This window comes from Miniopterus schreibersii, assembly GCF_964146895.1.
Source record: "Miniopterus schreibersii genome assembly, chromosome: 11".
NCBI classification, from domain to species: Eukaryota; Metazoa; Chordata; class Mammalia; order Chiroptera; family Miniopteridae; genus Miniopterus; species Miniopterus schreibersii.
Genome location: NC_138111.1, coordinates 55,884,131 through 55,899,447, shown reverse-complemented (window position 1 = coordinate 55,899,447; position 15,317 = coordinate 55,884,131). Strand labels below are relative to the sequence as shown.

The window sequence follows — 15,317 nt, the reverse complement described above, 5'->3', positions numbered from 1 at the left end:
ACATCAATTTGTTCTACTTATTTATGCATTCCTTAGTTGCTTCTTGTATGTGTCCTGATCGGGTATTGTACCAGCCACTTTGGCATATCAGGACAGCACTCTGATCAACTGAGCTACCTGCCAGGGCTTGGAAACTGTTCTTAAAATACCACTGGCATTTCGGGTTTCTAAGGATATATTCCTAGAAGTGGGATCACTGAGTCAAATGGCAGTTCCTTTTTTTTTTTTTTTTTTGAAGAAACTCCATACTGTTTTCCATAGTGGCTGCGCCAGTCTGCATTCCCACCAGCACATCCTCGCCAGCACTTGTCATTTGATGATTTGTGGATGGTAGCCATTCTGACAGGTGTGAGGTGATATCTCATTGTTTAAATTTGCATCTCTCTGATGATTAGTGACTTTGAGCATTTTTTCAAATTTCTCTTGGCCATCTGTATGTCCACTTTGGAGAAGTGTCTATTTTAGGCCCTTTGCCCATTTTTAAATTGGATTGTTTGTCCTCTTTTTGTTAAGTTGTTTGAGTTCCTTATATATTTTGGAAATTAACCCCTTATCAGATGTATCATTGGCAAATATGTTCCCCCATACAGTGGGCTCCCTTTTCATTTTGTTGGTGGTTTCTTTCTCTGTGTAGAAGAAGGGGGGATTAATCAAAGAATTTATACGCATATATGCATAACCTATGGATGTAGACAATAGTGTGGAGAACGCCTGGGGTGGTGGGTGGGGGTGGATGCTGGGTAGAGGGGATCAGTGGGAGAAAAGGGGGATATCTATAATATTTTCAACAATAAAGATAAATTTTTTTTAAAAAGCACTGGAAAAGGTCATCAGTGCCTTCCTGATTCTAAACGTAGAAACCGTTTTCTAAGCATTAGATTTTGCCTTTCTGCCACCTTTGGTTTGCTTGTCTGTTCTGTTCTTTGACTCTGTTGTACCTGCCCTGATCTCTCCACCCGCTCTCTGCCAGTCTCCTTTGCCAGCTGATCTTCCACCACCCATAACTTGGCCATCACCAGTCTCCTTTCTATTATATAATGTTCCCCTGGACAATCACCTATTACCTGATTCTTGTCTCTTCTTTTTCCCAGGCCCTTCTCCGTATAACTATCGAAAACATAAATTCTGGAAGGAAATATGCAAAGAATATGAAACAACTAGTTAAAATGGTGTTATGGGTCATTTTCAAAATATTATGTTTCATGTAGCCATTTTTATAAAGCATTTCATTGTTACAAAACCTCAGATGCCACATGGGCTAAACACCAAATTCTCTTTAGCCTTGCTTTTTTTCTTTTTGTAATCTTTTATTATGGAGAATTTCAAATATACACAAATTATGCAGAACAGTATAACGAACCCCCCCATTTATCTATCAGTCAGCTTCAGCAATTGTTGACTGATGGACAATCTTGTTTCAACTATAGCACCATCTACTCTTCCCCCAATATAATTTTTAATAAAATTCAAGGCGTCATATTATTTCACACATAGATATTTCACTATGAATCTCTAAAAGATAAGAGCTTTTTAAAAACAACTGAAGTATCATATCTGAACAAATTAACATATTAAATTTCTGGGCAAATTTCCAGTAGAATCAATATGTCATAATTTTTTTTTCCTCATTTTTACAGTTTGAATCAGAATCCAAATTAGATCCACATCTTGCAGTTTATAAAAATATCTTATAAATTTGTGATTTATAGGGTCTCCCTCATCTTTCTTTTTTCACATAAAAGTGTAAGGAAAGCCCTGGCTGGTATGACTCAGTTGGTTGGGTGTCATCCTGTCCTGTGCATCTAAGGGTTGCCGGTTCACTTCAAGGTCAGGGGCACATGCCAGGATCGCAGCTCAATCCCCGGTGGGGGGGGCATTCATTAGGTAGCCAGTCGATGTCTCGATCTCACATTGATGTTTCTCTCTCTTTCTCCGTCTTTTTCCTCTCTCCCTCAAAATCAATTAAAAACTTAAAAAATGTAAGTAAAAAAAACCTAGATTGTTTTATAGAATTTCTCAGTTTGGCTTTTGCTGATAGAATCTTTGTGGTATATGTTCTGTAAATTAGAGACATAGCCAGATTTGGGCTAGGTTTGGGTTTGGGTTTGGGGCAAGACTGTTTCATGGGAAGAGTTGTGTTCTTTCATCAGGAGGCCCGTAAGGTGAGGTGATTGTGTGTGTGTGTGTGCGCGCGCACGCGCGCTTGGCACCCACTCATGCTCAGCACCTCTATGCACGATTCATTAGGAGTTGTGGGTTGGTGGTGTTTTTTCTTCATTTATGAGCCAGAATTCACCTATAAAGACAAAGTCTTTCTCCTCTACCTTTTGTTTAACCAACAGTACAGTTTGCATGATTTTCTCCCTGCCCCCCCCCCTTTTTTTTTTAGCAGTTTTCAGGATGAGTTTGGTTCCCTAGCATCCTTCAACAATGGCCATTTTTTTAAAGTATTATTTTAAGTCTTCTTTAATCTGACCTTGACTCTCCTCTCTCTTTCTTTACTCTCCCTTTGCTTTAGTGATCCTAGAATACTAGCAAACTTTGGTTCCTTGATCATTTAATGCCATTTTGTGCCCTGGTGAAGTACCCTTGGTCCTTTAAGACCTGGTTAATGTCACTTTTTCTTTGAAGCTTTTCTACATAATCTGCCCCACCTTAACGCCACCTCTTTGTGCTCCCTCCATTAACAGTTCATGCATATGTTGTTTATAGTTGTTATTCTCATGTTAAAGTGTTTTTCTCCTGATCAGTGGGATATTTTCAGGGCAGATAAGACATTGCCTCTTAATTACATCTCTTAAATATGAGAAATTATGATTTCTCTGCTTTTTGCACTATGCCTGGCACTTAATTGATGCTCAACAAATGTTTAAATAGTGCAAAGGTGTATTTATATTTATATATGTGTATTTATGTATTTATAGTTAAGATTCCTCTTAACTAAGGTATGTCTTTATAGTTGAGGAGTCTTGTGTCCTAAGGAGTCTCAACTATAAATATATCTGAATGATATGGAAATGTGATTTCTGGCCCCTCACCTAGAGTAGACAGGGCAAAAGGAGTGGGAGAGCTCACTGTATAAACAAGATAGGTCTTGGCCCTCTCAGAAGCACACAGTTAAGGGCATAAGCCACCCTTGTACAGATAAATTCGTGGTTAAACTGGTGGCCAAAGTGGGCAAGTTGTACACATCGGATTGCGCTTTACCTGCCTCTGTAGCCCTTGCGTTTGTGTTAGACGACATGAGCTAGCCAAGGAGTGTGAAGCTATTGAAACTCCCACAAAACAACCCGAGATTTTTTTTAAACTTACTGTACTATGTAGAGTATTAAACCACAAAAATAACAAAAGGGGAGGCAAGAACCACAAATTAATCTTTTATTGAGACAGCAGAGGAATGTGAGAGTCTAAAATCCCAAACATTTGCTTCTGTATTTTAAAAAAGCAAATAGTTTTCAGAGAAATTTCAATAACAGGATGTTGAAGTGAAAGAAATTTCTGCCTCCCTGTTTCCTATAGGGACTGTGCAGAGGCGTGATAACATGAAAGTTATATGACCACCTTGTTTTTGCTGTCTGTGATCATGAAATATGATTATATTTCCTCCAGTGTTTATATTTGCTCTTGAAATTATTGGAACTGGTAAAATACCATGTGCATATTGTATAAAAGAAACTATTTTTCCCTCTTCTATTTCCTCAGGTTGCATAATTGTCATAACAGGTTAGTTTTCAATTAATAACCTTAATTTGGTTGTTACTTATTAAACCATCACATTTGAGTCTCTGCAATCATGCAATGAAATGTTTATTGTATATGTGGAAGAATGAGTGAAAAAATAGTTAAAAGATTTACGTTTCTAACCACAAGGGACAAGCATTATAAAAAAATAAAAAGTTATACTGAACAATAACACTTATATTGAGAGAAACAAGATGTGGGGATGCATTTAGTTCCCCTAAAGAATTATCAGATTAGTCAGTTTTCAAATATATATTTAATTATACTCAGATGTATATTTAATTATACTCATTGGAGGCTGCTGGCATTTCTAAGGGTAATTTTAAAAGAATCATGATTACACTATAAAACTAAAATTATAGCCAAGTATAATTTATCACTGTGGGAGGTGGAATCTATTAAGAGAAAAAATGAACTGAAGACAGCAGCCATCATTTTGGAAAGAAAAATGTTACCACACTATCTTCTCTTATCTTATGGGAAGATATCACTCCAGCACATGTACTTTGAAACCTTATTAAAGCATCCTAAAACTTATAAATTGATGGGTTCCTTCCTGTCTTTAGTTCTGGGGATTCCCTAAGTTGGAATTTGCAGGCTGGTGGGTCGTGAACAGCTCTTCTGAGGCCCTGCACAGTCAGCAGCTGAAAGAAGCTCAACTAATCGGCGTGTGCTGATCGCTGCTCTCCATTCCTCTTTGAGACATGCTCTCTTGCCCATTGCTGGTGGGTGCTCTCATCCTGTGCACTTCTGCTCACACGGGTTGAACGGTACACTCACCAAGAAAGTCAATGCAGTTGTTTTCAAACCTATGTCTGTTCTACTTGTAATTACATAAATTAATTGTATAAACCAATAATGTACACCAAAAGTAATTGGTTCTATGAAAAACTAAGTTGCAACCTGAAGGGGAATCCCTGGAAAAAAAAATTGTTCTCAAGTTAGTGTAAAACAGCAAGGGAAAAAATCCTAAGAACCTAGAAGGACTCTGCATTCTGACAGCTATGCAAGTCTCTGGCTTCTTGCTTACAGATGGTGATCATAGATAATGCATTGAATGTGGTTTATTTAAAAGACTTTTCCGACTTCTCTCAAAGAAAACTCCTTGATCCTACATCAAAAGATTTGTTGATTAATGTATACTTATAAACTTTAAAGTAAAATATCTAAGGGGTATGTGTGTGTGTACTCCCCCCTCACCCCCCCAGTTCTAGATTGTTCCACCTGACAGATGCTCACTAGCCAGAAATCTTGACTGCTCCTCACCCATGATTCTGGTACTTTTCCCCCTTGATCTTGAGTTAGCATGAGCCTTACTTCAGCTACAATTATCTCTCCTTTTCCTCATTATTCCATTTTATCAATGGCAATCTTATTCATATCTCACCTCTTACAGTGTTTTCTAGTTGACGTTTTCAGGTTCAGTCAACTTTGGCAACATCCACACCCACCAACATTTCTCTTTAGCCTTAGTATGCTCATGTAAATGTCCTCTGGACACAGGCATCTGCTTGTAACCCTAGTGTGTTGGACCAAGGAAAAAGCATATTATTTCTATTTTGGTATGGAACGCAGACCATATGTTTTTATAAACCAAGTGAAAAAGGCGTTCCAGAAAGAATCTTGAGACCTGGGAAAAGGCCCCAGGTCTGACAGTTGTACTAGCTTTGTGATCTGGGACAAAATATTTAGCAAATGACTAGCAAACAAGTACCTGACACGTATTCGGTAGTCTGTAAATGCTAGTAAAATTGGAATATTTCTAAACTAGCCCTCCTCCACACTTTTTAATAAAACGGGGATCTTCTTGGTAATGCTCACCTTATGGGTTGTTAGGGTTATATGTGTAAAAGACTTCCCAAATTTTAAAATACTGCTCAAAAGATGTTAAAGAAATGACTTTATCTAAAAAAGTACTGAAAACATAGTTTATAGTAAGCATTTTATTCTTCTAGTTGATAGATTTTATTCTGCTTTGATGTGAAATTGCCATTATGTATGCTTTGTTCATATGTGTTAGTTAACTTTTATATATATATATGTAGATTGATTGATTTCAGATAGAGGAAGGGAGACAGAGAGATAGAAACATCAACGATGAGAGTGTCATTGATCAGCTGCCTCCTGCACGCCCCCTCCTGGGGCAATTGAGCCCACAACCTGGATATATGCCCTGACTGGGAATCAAACCCGGATCTCCTGGATCATAGGTCAACACTCAACCACTGAGCCACGCCGGCCAGGCTGTGTTAGTTAAGTTTTGCCCAGTATGCTTCTTGTCCCTTTTTAGGATTGTGAGTTTTGAAGGTGAGGACTCTTTATTCTCACACAAGCCTATGTCTGCCCTAACCACACGGTCAGAAGATCCTGATGTACAGTTAGCAGTGGCTTTTCTTTATAGACATACCTTATTTTATTGCTCATACTTTATTGCACTTCGTAGATGTTGCGTTTTTTACAAATTAAGGGCAAGACCCTCCACCCACAAAAAGATTATGACTCCCTTTTTTGTGATACTCACTTTATTATGGTGGCCTGGAACTGAACCCGCAACATCATTGCTGCTTATACTTTGTTTACCTACTGCTCAGCTGTCACTACTTCTGATGGCTTTTTAGCAGCCAAAAGCCTATAAAAACTCAGACCTGGCTAGCATTTTTAATCAATCTAAGGGCACGTAATATACCACACAGATTCATTTTGCTTTCATTGTGTGTGATTGTGAACCGTGTCAGTAAGTTAAAGGAAAATATTTTAATTGTTATAGAGGACAGTTAAAAGGTGTTTAACCTAAATTTCTTTATTGAATGCTAAATATCTTTTCAGGGGAGAAAACTGCCATGTTTTTTCTGGCTAGTTCATTTCAGAATATTGAACACATAGCCAAATCAAAAGGCAGCGAACACAGTTTTACATTAGATTCGTAGCTGTATGTTTTAAAGTAGCTTTAAAAGTTACCCCATTAGTACCTTTTAAAGCTGCCCATAAAATGCCACTTTCAATCTGGCATCAGATCTATTAATTTGACTATTATGAATATGTAGGAATATTTTTGAAAACTCCCATGGTCTTGTAAAGCCTCCAGGCTCTTATTAGCAGAAAAATCTTGCCTTCTGCCAGGGCATGGAGCCAAGATAAGATCCTTAAGTAGATAACATTTAGCATTTGAAATAATAATAATGAAAGAGAAGTCCACACGGAGCTTTCCCGTTGTTATCCATTTGAAATATCCAGTATGGTGTTGGAGTCCGAGGGAGAAGATTAAGCAGATGTCAGGTTCGTTTCGGCAGGATGCACTGCTTAACCGCCTTCCCTCCAAAGGGTTTTATGCCCAGCATATTGGGAGGGGTACTGACTAATTCATTTGATCCATCTGTTGCCTTGGGAGACACTATGGGTAGGTTCCTGCAACTATTAGCTTCACAGGTGGTGACCAATGAACTCTTGGGGAGATTACGGCCTTTCATAACTCTTGTAGGAACTTTATTCCACCTGCTTTCTCTCACATGGGTCACCTTGGACTGAAATCCCCCTATCCTGGAAAAAAATTAGGGCATAGTTTTTCTTTTGTTGTTGTTTTTTTAAATAGGCCAAGACTTTGTCTATATTTTTCTCTTATTTCTCCAAACTCTTTTCCTAACACTTTATTCCTTTTTTTCTTGTCTTTTCTGAGAAAAAGTTAAAAGCACTTTCCATGTTTATTACAAGTCTATTTTACCACCAATGTCTAACACTTTGTGAATGAATAAAGATAACTCCCAGCCAAGGTGTTATCTCGCAACGGTAGAGGAAAGTTGCTGCTGGTTCCATACTGGGTAGAGGAGTTCTTTCCTCCAGATGATACAGTTATATACTTAGGCATGGAGCTGGCATCCTCTTTGTGGACCCCAAATTTGCCTGTTAGGGGTATTGAATTAAATTACCATCATTCAGTTTTCCTCACCTGCCCTTCCCCCATCCCAACTCCTCGAACTGTTAACTCGCTAACTCAGGGCCCAGGTCACCAATAGGCTCTACGTGTAGGTAGCAGGAACCATAGCTGGATTCTAAAACCGCACACCATCCTCTTGTCTTGCACAGCTGGCGTCTTACTCTGTGTTCAGGTTCGGAAGAACCTCTCTGTTTCCCCCCCTCCACACATAGGAAATACCTGAAACCTTGATATTGATTCTGAAAGAGGTACCTTCCCTCAACCCATTTCCCCCTGTCGGCAGGGGGTGGGGGTCAGATCTCCCGCGCTTGGTCTCTCAGCCTGCAGGAGTCCAGCGAGCTCCGTGCTGTGCTGTGTTGGTGAAAAGTCTACAAACTGCGTGTGAGTCATCTTCCTCATCTGGAAAGAGAGAGATGATGGCAGTGAAGGGTTTGACAGAGTTGTTGTCATGGAAAAGGCAAATGACTATAAATCTCTTTTAGATGTGACTCTGCAGAAATGAATGATAACTCCTGTTAATCAGTGATGAAATGCTTTCAGGTAAAGTGTCAAATAATCAGAAACCAATGTATTATATGTTGAAACATCAATAATGACACTTACAAGTATATCTCAAGTTAGGGATGTCACTTTTGCGTGTTACTCTAGTTTCCTGTGGCTTCAAAGTATATTTACCTGTTCCTATTAAGTGATGGGTACTTAGAAGAAAAAAAATCATGACTAATTATTACATAGGGCCAATAATGACCTTTTTCTCATTCATTTAGCATTACTTTGGCCAGGAAATTAAAGTAGTTATTTCAGGCATAGCTGTTGGGATAAAGAAAGGGGGCACTGCACATGTTTATAGTCTTCAGTCATTGGCCTTTCCATAGCAAATAACCTAAAACTTTCAGACCTCTGTTTAATTTTATCATTGAATCATTTTAAAAGTGACGGGAAATCTTTGTAGCAAGTTCACTGAAGATAATATAATACATTAACGACAGTGTTACAATGAGTAATATGAGTAGTTAGCCTTGGAAATGGGAGAAACAGCGAATAAATATTTACTAAAATCTTAACTTTTACAAACTTGCATAACTTTTAGTTGTTAATTAGACATTTATCACCTACTTCTCTTCCTTTGATTAACTTCAATTTAGATGTCTACATTTGATAGTGACAAAGAGGTTTATATTTTTACCCTGCCTTGTTTAGGAAAAATATTGTAGCTTATAGAAATAATGCTTATATGCAACAATATGTGATTATATTTTCTTTCTTTTAAAAAAAAATCCATCCTGCTCAACATTTATTCCCAGAATCTAGCACAGTATCTGACATGTAGAAGACCTTTATCTAATAGGTAATTTTTGAGTAAAGCACAATAATTATATAAGTTATGCAGCTGTTAAAATGATAGAGCAGATTAAAAACAAAAAATGGTATGAGAATATTTTCATCATACATATATATACAAATGTGTATGTGTATTAGGTCATCACAACGCACCCTTTGAATATCTTATAATTTTGTCAGTTATAACTCAATAAAGCCAAAAAGGGGGATAAAAGGTACAGAACTTCCCTAGAACCTCCCATCATTTTCTTCCAGTCACTACCCCTTATTCCCAAAGGTAACCACTACCCTGAACATATTGGTTTTCCCTGTTTTTAAATTTTATGCACATGGAATCGTATACAGTGTAGCTGTTTGTATATGGCTTCTTAAACTCTGTTCATGGGTATCATGTAGGTTATGATGTCTGTCCAAGTCTTTTGGCTAATTATTTTTGGGTTTTCTATTTTGTTATTATCTTTGTTCTTTTAGTCAAGTTTATATGCATTAAGTATACAGGGTCCTATGTTTTTGTTTCCAGAAATGGAATATCATTGTATATTTGTACATACATGTAAAACTTACCCATTTTTAATTCTTGAACTTTTGAAACAATTAATGAATTGCTCTTCCTAGATGAGTGACCTTTGGATAGCCTTCCTGTAGGGGTTTACACTGGCTTTGGAATTCTAAGTTTGTAACTTTTTTCCAACTGCCTTTTCCAAGATGTTGCTATGTTAGAGGAACTAGCTGTTTATCTGGTACAGAGTACTTTCTTTTATTGATGAAACTTTGTACACATTCACAAATATAATTTGCATGAAAATATAATTAACCTTCAGGATAATATATCACAGATATGTTCCATAGTAACTCTGAGAAACTTGGACAACGAGGTCAAAACATTGCTCTTTCATGAGACAAAACTTTTTAGTTGCCATAGGACAGATGTCTTAAAGGAACTGAAAACCACATAGCTAAGTGAATGAGGTCATTAAATTTTTTTACAAAAAACTAAAGTATGTTGTGTGTATAAACAGAAATAGACCAAGAGAAATAATATGGTAAATTAAATGAGAGAAATTTGGCTTAACCCATTATAGGCACGAAGTTGTACTAAGTACCAAGAGGGTAGGGATCAGCAAACTATAGCCCTTGGACCAAATCTGGTGTTCTGCTGGCTTTTATAAATAAAGTTTTATTAGAACACAGCCATACCCCCTTTACATATTGTCTCTGGTTGCTTTCACCGTAAAGGTCAAAATTGAGTAGCTCTGACAGAGACTGTGTATAACCTGTGAAGTCTAAAACTTACTATTGGGCCCTTTATAGTAAAAGGTTGCCAACTCCTACTATAGAAGGTCTAAAGTAATCATAATTTCTGTCCTGATTCTCATCTTTATCTAGTGGAATTGTGGGGAAAGTGGCTAATATTAGTATTATTCAGGTAATTCATATACAAAGCAAAATAGAATAGTAGAATTATCAGTGATAAAAGGCATCTTAATATATTAAGCCCATTAGAAGCAGAATTGGTATGTTGGAGAGTAATGGCCATCAGGATAAAACACTAGTTGGCCTAAAATTCATGATCTAGGTTCAGTTCAGAAGAGTTTGGAATGGTATATATATATATATATATGGAATGGTATATATACACAGAAAATACCACGGCTGTTACTGTAGGAGCAGAGTGGCCAATATTAATAGCTATAAAAAGCAGTTATCACTTCTTACTGGGAATTCTGAGGTCTGGAATATTCGACGTGGTCATATATTCCCTTGGCTGTCTCATTCCAGCACATCTTTAGAATGGAGCTTGGGGCATCCATGGAATGGGGCCTGTCACCTCCAGTGATGCCTGTGGCAGCTGAAAGCTTCTATTAATAGGCTTTGTCCACTCCTGCAAGGTTCAGTACTCCAGTGATTGGGCCTCTAAACAAATCTTGATGACAGGAACGAGACCAGCTCCTTCTTTAGCAAAGCTATAGCCCTAGAAGAAGAAAACCACACAAACTGCAGAGGCTAACTCGTAAGGCTTACTGGCTTCTGAGGGAGTGGGCCTGGGACTGCGGACCAGAGAGGTATTTGGAAGATCCTTCTCCCACTCTTATTCTATCTAACTGCAGACCTTCTTGTTTTAAATGACATTACGTAAAGTCTGTGTCTTCACAGGGTGCCTGTGGACCCTGTTCACCAAACGGCATGCGTCTGTACTTGTTCTGTGTATGGGATACGGAAATGGCAGTGCCAGCTGGGAGTGGGAATTTGGTCTCAACCTAAGGGACAGCAGTGGTATCCTATAGTGGAGTGACAGGCCAGGTCACTAAAGGGAGAGATTGGATGCAAATGTATCAGAAGGAAAAGATCCTAGTTTCCTCTAAAATGCATCTTTTCATTAATACCAGAGAGAGAACGTTGAAATGTGGCTTGTCAGACCAAAATGTCACTTCACGGTGGTCTCAGAATTAGAACTTTATTGAAATGGAATGCTGTGCCAATAGTGGTGCATGATTATATGAAACTCCTAACGGTGACTTTAAAAGAAAATATTAGCCTAGAGTAGCAGTTTTCAACCTGGGGTGATTGTGTTCTCTCTCCAGCCCCACTCTACCCCCTGGATGTTTGGCGATGTCTGGGGACATTTGTAATTGCCATGACCTGGGCGTGCGTATGTGGGGAGGTGTGCGTGTGTGCTCCTACCAGCATCTAGCGGGTAGAGCCAGGAACGCTGCTAAACATCCTACAGCGCACAGGCCAGCGCTCACAACAAACAGCTTTCCAGTCCAAAATGTCAGTAATGCCAAGGTTGAGAAACTGAATATTGAACAAAAATTCTTAGCCGAGCTTTCAGTTTATTAGGGCAGATTATTAAACCTTTCTGAATTCCTTTTGGAAATGAAAAGGGAGTATTTCTTACTGCTTTAGGATGATCTCAGTTGAGCTAAGAAAATATATTTTGTTACATTTTTGTTTATATATTTCCAACATAATTATGTAAAAAATTTCGAAAAGAATGGTTTTATAAGGAAAGAAAAAACATATAATCCAAGCACTCACTTGTAAATTTCTTTCTAGATTGGAAGTACCAGGGAACAGAATGGTTAATCCATCAGAATATCCTCTTTAGAGAAACCAACTGAAAGATAGTAGAATTTTTCCTGGGCTTTCATCCTGCTTATATTATCTTTTCCAAGCCCCTTATCTTTCAAATAATGCAGCCATCACACAAAGTTTAGGTCATTTTATCAGAAAGTGATTATTTAGACTATAAATATCTAAGTAGAATTCCCACCATCAGGAGTTCTTATTGATATTTAAGTAGTGTGAGGAAAATTTTTGTGAGATTTTTTAAAAATTTATTTTAGGGGTGTGTGTGAGTAACTTAGAGATTTTTATTTAGTACCTTTAATCATGGTAGGTTTCACTAATAAATAAAAGTATTTTGTAAGTTTCCAGTCTGAAACTAGAGATTACTTTTTACTTTCCGGATGAATTTTTAGTTGATAATGAGATCTAAAAAAGCAACAGAGAGGAAAAGACCAGATATTCTAACCCACCACACAATAGTACCCCTGAACTTCAAAAGCCCCAGGAGGGTGCAGCTGGGGAATGCTATATTTTCTGTCCTCTTGGTGAGCTAAATTTGGTTTGGCAGGGAATTTTTAGGAGTAAATAAGGCTCTGTGAGTAAAACTTTGCAGTTTTAGCCAAAGAAAACAGACTGGAGATTTGATGACTCTCTTTGATTTATTAGTGCCATATGCAGGGCCTTTTGATCTTCAGGATTCAGTAAACTAAGGAATTGATATTTATCAGAACTCCATCGCATGGGAAGAAATCTTAATTTGCCTGTAGTGTTGATAATAATATAATTATCCAACACCTGCATCTGATTGATGATAATTGTGTTAGGTTATATTAAATTTTAATGATAGGTAGAAGTGAACATTAAAACAAGTTTTGGGGTAGCATTAACATTGGAAATAATCTTATTTCTCAAGTACATCAAGTTTGCTTACTTCAGTATGCATAGCAGGTCCTCCAATAATGTTTCGTTCAACATTGCTTTGTTAAAATGTTGATGAGATGCTGTAAGAATTTGACTCTTGTTTATATCAATTGACCTCTGGTAACACTGGTTTCGCTTTACATCATTTCGCTTAAAGTCGCAGAACCTATTGACATTAAGTAAGGATTTATTGTATAACAAAACCTCTTACTAGGAGTGCAGGAACTGCATGTAGTAATTGTGGTTTTTAAAGAAAAAAGGGAAATAACTTGACATAGATGATACCACACGAGCAGATGTTATATAATAAAGGCTACTTACAATCTTAATTTGTCAGACAACATAAAGGAGCTTCAATTAAGTTTGAGGTTTCACCCCACTTCTGAATTCCTTTGTAATACTTTTATAAAGTATCAGAAACCACAGGACAAATATTTCTGCCATTAAGCCCTCAGAATCCATCTGTTTTTTTGTCTTTTTACTACTAAGACAAGTTAACATAAGACAGAAGTATGTATGTCTGTACAACTGAGATGAAGTAAGAACAGTATAGTGGTATTAGTGTGTGCTTTAAATGGATCTTTTTCTTGAGACTCTTGGGGCCCACACTTTTTTGCAGGAGGAAAACCTTCTGGGTCTCAAGTGAGTGGGATGCCCTACATGAGTTTCACTTTCTTTTTTTCTGTGAATTCTTAATTATTACTTGACCAGGCAGATTGTACTTAGATGGTCCCTTTTTAATTCTCTTCTTTGTTCTATTTGTATAGACGCCCTTTCTAGAATGTCTTATACATCAGGCATTAAACAAGGCATTTTTTCAGCTCCTTGCTTTAAGACTAGTTTGAGGAAAAATAAATTTTGAATTAGTCTAAAGGTGGTTGCCTTATTTCTTGAGATATCAGTTTTATTTTAGAGGAGACTATCTTAGAGGGAGAGGGTAAACAAGCCAAATGGACTCAGACCTGACTTTCCTTACATCAGACTTTCAGTTATTCTTATTGATGATAATAGTAGCTATTTATTCATCATGTATTCCATGCTCTGTCCCAAGTGTTTTACTTGCATTATCTACATTCTCATAGTAACTAAATGAATTATTACTGGTATTCATTTCATTTTCCCACTTGAGAGGTGAAGAAAAGTAGACATAATGTTACTTGGCTAAAGTCACACAGCTAGAAAGTGGTGAAATTGGGATTCAAACCAGGCCTGATGTTTCCAAAACCTGAGCTCGAATCATTTCATTATTCCATTATTTCCACCTTTACCCTCATATTGACTTTTCAAAGCATTTGACATTTAGATTTGAGTGCAAAATTCATGTCAAAAGTATAATTATTTTAAAATCTTTTTCCATTTTTTAAATAACCTATCCCTCGATCATAGAGCATTTGGCTTTCTGCATCTCACTAATACATCTTAATATAAATGAATCTCCTTATTTACATATATGTTTATTGAAAATGTTACCAGAGCCCCAGTAATGAATAGGAGCGTCAAGTTCATATTTGGTATCTCTTTGTCTTCTAACTCGACCACTCTTTATTTGCATAAGAAAATGTGATGCTTTCTAGTGACTTGACTTTGTTTGTGGAATAGGTGTGCTATTACCGATAGGATGAGCAGGGCTTACAGTTAGAATACTCATTAGATAAACTGATTCTGGAACCTTTACGTGGCCATTTCTTTATGCTTCATAAAACTGAAGTAGGCTAGAGCAGGGAATTTACTCAACTGACGTGAGTTGGTAAGTCGGACTTACTTTAGGGAAGTGTCCTGGAATACTAAAGCAGTGTGATTCCAGCCCTGGGAATCCTAGAGAGAGAGTTAAGGTTTGACATCTGATCTCTACAACAGAATGTATGCTTACCACACATACGGTCGTATCAGATGGGAAAAGCTAGTTTCTAAAACAGTTTGAGGTGGATGTTTGCTTCTGATTATCCTGGGTGTGTGTGTGTGTGTGTGTGTGTTAGATGAATGAGCAATTGGGAAGTCATGAGCATGTGTTTGCTGTCATTTAAACTGCCAATCTAATCTAAATATACATGTGGGTGCCTAAGGAGACTTCTTTCTTTTCAAGAGGATCATTCTTAACAGCTCTCAACTCCCTGCCGTCAAACGTGAACTTTGGGGCACTTCTGTTTTCCTGAGGGCTACTCTGTTTTCTTTTAAATAAGGTGAGGAGGACTTCATTGCTTGCTGTATTTCTGATTTTTAAAGGCCAGATGAGTGTAAAGTTTATTTAGTGTAAGCAGTAACTTCATAGGAAAGATAGCTTTTAGGATGTTACACAAGGTAATGAAAGGTGGGG

General features: G+C 37.4%; 1 protein-coding gene across 3 annotated transcripts in view; it reads left to right on the top strand.

The window, feature by feature from the left end:
• MLLT3 (MLLT3 super elongation complex subunit) overlaps positions 1 to 15,317 on the top strand; it is a 232,642-nt gene that overhangs the window by 183,730 nt on the left and 33,595 nt on the right. Inside the window, exon 1 of one of the 3 annotated variants that reach the window (XM_081150534.1) lies at positions 14,913 to 15,183. The exons of the other annotated variants lie outside the window; for them this stretch is intronic. The gene's annotated coding sequence lies outside the window, so the exon portion shown is untranslated. Of the gene's footprint in view, positions 1 to 14,912; positions 15,184 to 15,317 lie in introns of those variants that run through there. 3 annotated transcript variants of the gene reach the window in all.